This window comes from Motacilla alba, chromosome 9, assembly GCF_015832195.1.
Source record: "Motacilla alba alba isolate MOTALB_02 chromosome 9, Motacilla_alba_V1.0_pri, whole genome shotgun sequence".
Lineage (NCBI taxonomy): Eukaryota > Metazoa > Chordata > Aves > Passeriformes > Motacillidae > Motacilla > Motacilla alba.
In genome coordinates, this window is record NC_052024.1 from 10,808,537 (window position 1) to 10,814,713 (window position 6,177).

Genomic DNA, 6,177 nt, shown 5'->3' on the forward strand with positions numbered 1-6,177 from the left:
AGGAAAAATATATTTCTCAGCACAAAGTCCAGCTGAATGATTTCATACAATTCTTTAAATGCAGTGTTCTCAGGAGCCTGGTACTGAACCTGGATTTGCCCTGTTTAAGTTTACCTCTCTGTGAAGTTCATTCATCTTTATTTTTGGAGAGATTGAGTTAAATAGAGCTTGAAGTGGAACAAGAAGTTTGCATCAGAAGGTATGCTTTGGTCTTCTTAAAAAATGAGGTGGGTCGCCTGTGATGGAGAAAACTGCATAATTTAAGGGTTTCTGGAAAAATCCTAGATGCTAAGAGTATGTGGGCAGCTCTGAGTATGGATTTAAAAACCGCAGTATGCTCAAAGCTTTAATCTTACAGATTTTTGCAATTATTCAGAGCTTTGACTTCCCTGCTAATGGAAGTGCTAATCATCATCTTGCTAGTTGGACACTTTGTTACAACACCTCAGCATTCACACTAAACCTACCTTCAAACCACTGAAGCCTTTTAATGAATTTATATTTACACTGTGTACCTGGAAACTAGTGCTTTTTTTTCTTAGAGAAAAACCCATTCTGGTAATGTTATCTACCCTGACAAATCTTTCATTTAGTCAGGTTGGTTTTTTTGCATTGTATTAATAGAATATGCAAGGCATAAATGAGTTCAGAAATTACTGTTCAGTTTTGCCTGTAGGTCTGATCTAGTTCTGTACCTGTTGGGAATGGAAAAAGCTTCACCTGCAATGGGCAGAACTCTGGTCTCCCTTTGCTCCGGGCTGTTGCAAATGTGGAAATGGCCTGAGGTGATTCTGTGTTCTCCCTGTACACTGGGGGAATAGAATTAGTTCATTTAGTTCAGCCCATCCCCTACATCAATTCTGAGTTGTTTTTCTGGTTTGGTATTTATTTCTTTTAGGTAACACCACGAGGGGTGTTTCCTTTTGAAGAACATCACTTCTGTATTGGAAGCTTTACTTGTATGAGCTGTGCTGTGGGGATAAATCACTGTAGTAACTTTGATCCTCTGCTGTTTGGCATCATGAATCTTTGTCCTGATGCTTGTTTGGTTACAGATGTTGGCTACACACCGAAAATGGGACTCCTCTTTTACCTTAAAAGTTTCCTAACTATGAACAGTCAGTGTTGCTATAGAAAAAGCATCCATCATAGAGGCCTCATTTTAGAGTAGTCCTGCAACAGAAGTTGCCCTTCAGTTAAAACATGTAAAACTGCCATTGTCTTGTTAGAAGCATTTTAATGTAGAAGATCAGAGTGACTTCCTCTGTAAGCTACTTGCTGCAGCTTTTATTCCTGTTTTAATGTGAGGGGATAAATCATCAGAGAAAAGCTAAGTCAGAAATTAAGGTTGCTGCAGTTTGAAGTATGTTAATTTGGTGACTGATTCTCAACATAAAATCATTAGCAAAGCTATCACAAAATCATTAACACAAGGGTTACTAGAAACTTGAATGTCATTGAGTAGTTTGGATCAAATAGCTCTAATAATTCATGACAGAAAGTAAGACTTTCTTTGTCTCTTTAAATCCCAGGCAAGCACCTAAGGAAGCGAGTAAAGGAATTTCAAAGTTTTGTTCACTAGCATGTACTTAAATCTTTTTATGTGGTCTGAACAGTAAGTATTGCATGGAGCTGGAAGCAGTGCCTCATCTTGATCTTGCATTACCTGAAGGGAAATGTTAAGAGTTTAATCTGGAGTTGGCAACAATTCCTGTAAAAAGCTCATGGTTATCAATGTATTTGGAACAAAAATCTTCATATTCAAGTATAGAAAGTTTCCTTAGCTGTGTATATTGTGTATTAGAGAGGATTATCTTTTAAATTTGCCTTACACTTGTATGGAATAAAAATGTGTCCTTCCAGTACCCAAATGTTATGTGACTTGCGAGCATATTGTGCTATTTCTGTTTTTCTGACACAAGAGAGCCCCTACAGTGATAACTCCTACAGGGTTTATTGTCCCTAACAAGGTCTCTCTTAAACCTGCTGGGCTGCAGATTCTAACCTCAGAAACTGCCACTTCACTCCTAATTACAAATGGGACAGATGCACTTAACACCATAAATATTTTAATGGCTCTTATTTAGTACCAAGTTCTCTTAACATTTTAAGTGTTCTTGTGACTGTGGAAAAGCATAATGCATCAGAGCTTAAATGAGTTTTAGTGTAAGGAATTGGGGTTTTGCTTAACACCAAACTTTTTTTAATGCTTCTTTTGCCTTTCAATTTTCAGAGAGAGGCTAGCACATAATTAGCACAACATCTGTAATTCTGCAAATTCCTCTCTAAATTTATGTGGAGAAATTGCTTGATTTAAATATTGTTACAAGGGGTCATAAATTTCAGACCAATTGATTTAAATGTTAGTTTAAAACAAATCCACAGTTAAGATTACAAATCTTAATGTGCTCTTGAGAGAAGTTGCAGCAATGGCTCTGCCTTCTTTTGAGAGCAGCTCATTATTTTGTCCTCTGAGTTGCATAGTAACTTCTTGGTTGGGTATAAGGGAGCTTTTTTTTTTTGAAGCTGATAGCACAGAAGGGTTTGCTCTGAGGTTCAAGGTGATGTATCAACCTACAGGTGAAGCCTGAAATACCTCTTAATTTTTTTAGGTATCTTAAAAGGACACAAAACAAGAATTCTGTAAATAACAACATTACATAAAAACCTCTTTCATTTGACAGAGAAAGTAACTGACCCCAAAGCAAGAGTATACTAAATTGCTTGTAGTTTTCAGTAGTAGTAATAGGCTCACCTAAAGCTGAGGCATTGCAGGAAAACAGTGAAAGAAAAATCACTGAGGCACTGTAATAGTAAGGTACAAATTGGACTGGAATGGCAGGGCAAGAGTGATAACTGTCTATTAAAAAATAAACAGGTAAAACAGCTGTTGGTGAATAACACTGGATGTCATTTGGCCTTAATTGTTTTGTCTGCATGGGGAAAGTCCTGATGCTGTGTGTGGTCTTTGCTTCAACCATGCTTAAAACTTCCCTTAGTAACAGAACTTGGGAAGGGAAAACACCAAAACCCAACCTTTCCAGCATTATTCTGAAGATCTACATTGCTCTATAGATCTTGAACTTCAACAGAGTTTGCAGTGACAAGTGTCTGCTGGCTCACTCAAACAGCTGTGGTCAAGCACCTTAATCAGATTACAAATTTGAGATTTCTACATAGTGGAATGTGTCTGGAGTCCTGTTTCTTATGGAGGAGAAGGAAGAGGTAGTAATCCAAATTTCTCCATATTACTTCTCCTATTTAAGGCTTAGTTCTAATTTAATGGTAGGAATTATTGTATATGCTCTCTTTCCTTTAGTAGTGTTTGGTTCCTTTTAGTAGTTAAGTTCACATTTGGTGGTGGAATTAATGAAGATCAAGGATCTCCTTCGATAAAACTTTTAGTTCTCTGAGATTGCTGGAGTTTGGGAGGATGTGTAGAATAAGACACCTTTCTTCTGAACACAGCTGGCTGGTGGGACAAGAGAGAGGATCCCTGTACTGCTAACCAGGTCATGGTTTCTCATCAGTCACACACATGAGCTCTCATTTGAGGCGTGCTTCAGGAAGTGCAGCCTAGAAGGGCCAAGAAAGAGCAATGCAGGTCAGTGCCTATGAATAGCTTACTGACTTGGCCTTTTGATCTTTTTGAAATAATGTGCACGGTTTCTAGGTAAAATAAATACAGATGATGATTGATCTGGATGCTGCTAATGGCTTGACAAATACCTTGAAAATTACAGCCCGACACCTGTATTTTAGTGAATCCATGTGTTTGTCTAAAGACTTGGGCTTCCTGCTGCAGTGTTACACTGTCAAGCAGAAAGCTGCTGCAGTGGATCTCATGTTTCCAAATGCCCCAATGTGTTAAAGTAGGTCAGAAATTGCATAAGATGCCATTACTGGAAACTGCTGTAGGCTGACTTGCATATGAAAACTCAGCAGTGCAACTGGCAAATGCACTCTGACAAAGAGAAATGCAGCCATGGCTTAAAACATGACAAGAGAGCTCTCTGAAATCTCCCTAGGATATGAATGGCTGTTGGAATTGTGAGATGTCTTTGCCCCTTCAGTTCATGTTCCTGCTATCTGCTGAGCCAGAGCTGCCTGCCTGGCTTGTCAGGGGGGCTCACATTGTTCTTATCTGCAGGGAACTCAGGCACATGGCTCCTTAACTCCTTCTGCACCGCACAAATAAACTCTGTTTCCCTGCCGGCCAAGCTCCTTGAGAGCAAACACAGCACAGTACACTGCCAGTCCTGGAAAGGCAAGAAAGAATCTGTAGCAGCTCTTCTGCTGACTGAGTGGTTGCTGTGATCAGTGAGGGCAGTGGGAGTGTGGGGCTAAGTGCCCAAGTCCCTGCAGTTTCTCCTGTTCAGTTTAACACCACCGAGCCCAGGGAGCACTGAGCAGGGTACAGCATGTGCATTTTCTCTCTTCCATAGCACTGTCTCAGAGCTTTGGCACATTCCTGGCTTCCAATTCATGCAGTATTTTACCCTCTATATAGAGTTACAAAAACGTGCCAATGGAGAAGGAAAAAAATAATTCTGGAAGTACCTTAGTCAGTCTCAGGGTGCCTGCTTGTTCTGCTGGATGTGCATCCTGTGCCCATGAAACCCGACCCACTTGGTTAGGAATGTCAGTTGGCCCACTCTCTTCTATGCCCTTGTACTTGAGTATATTTTACTTTCAGGTTTTTTATCTTTTAAGAATTTGAGCACTGGAAAGGACAGTCTCCTGTTTTATTGTTTTGGGGTTTTTTTGTTGTTTTGTTTGGTTTGTCCAGTTGAATAGAAACAAGAGAACTCCCAGTTGGGGGGATTATTTCCATTAATAATCAGAGTGGAATATATTTGGCTGCAATTATATTTTAAAATTATTATTATATTTTTAAATTACCTTTTAGTCTAGTGTATTTTTTAACTCTGAATGGTTCTTTAGTCGGAAAATATACTGCTTGGTGATTCATTTTACAAAGATTTGAAGTATGGGCACTCCTCCATGAAATGAATGAATTTGCAGTTATTTCTGAAAAATCTTCACCATCCAGGACTGCTTTATTTCCTGGAATTGTTGCATCTCTGGTGGTATATGTGCCCATTTGTCATCATGCCAATCACCCATTTCCTGCAGATAAATAGATGGGTCAATACCAACCATCTGAGGAACACACAGTTGTACAGTTAGATGTGCTGGAAGGGTCTGCAGTTAATGTACAAACCTCAGTAGGTCTCTGCCAGTCCAAAAACTGCTGCTCCTCCTTTTGCTGCTGAGGGCCAACAAAAAGTTGTCAGATAAATGCTCTGATACAGTTGACTCAGACATTTGGCAATGGCCTCTAGACAGAGCAGCCCTATCACATCCAATCTTAATTTAATAGAATAAATGCATTGCCTGATGACAGAAAACGGTAGGTAGAAGCTTGGCAGAACATTAAGAAGTTTTTCAGCCTAGATAGAATGTCTTGAACTTGGCTTTAGTCATGCTAATGAGATGGTGAGAAAATATCAAAAGGTGAGAAGGTTTGAATGTAATAATAAAAACCTGAGCTTTCACGGGGCTTACACCAGCCTGGCCATCCTGATTGCAAAGAGCCAGCAGCTGTGTTAACCTACATCCTATTAGCAACAGAGCAGCTTTTTCTACAACTTGGTTAATTTAGTATTAATTATACCGAATGACTTGTTTATGGTAATGTGGAAGTGTTACCTTAATGTTAAGACGCTAATTCCAAACTCTTCAGAGATCAGGACTGTTTATGAACAGGTGGGTTTAGCAGCGGCGCTCCCGCGGTTCCCAGCGCGCCAGGCCCGCGGTGCGCTGCGGGCCCGGGCCCGGCCGTTACCCGTGAGGGCGGGCGGCGAGCGCGGCCCCTCAGGGGACGAGCGGCGGGCGGGACGCGGGCACCGCGGGCAGGCACCGCGGGCAGGACGTGCGTACCGCGGGCAGCCCGGGGCCAGGGCAGGGGCAGCCGGCCGCCCCGGGGCGATGGTGGAGCGGGTGTGGTGCCCGGCGGCAGCGGAGCCAAAGGCCGCCGGCCCGCCTGGGCTCGGCCCCGCGGGCGCTGGGGCGGGTCCCGGCCCGTCCGTGCCCCTGGAGCCGGGGAGGGGAAGGCGCTGGGCGCGGGGCCCCGCTCCGGAGGGCGTGCGGAACGTGCGCGGGGCCGCGGCGGAG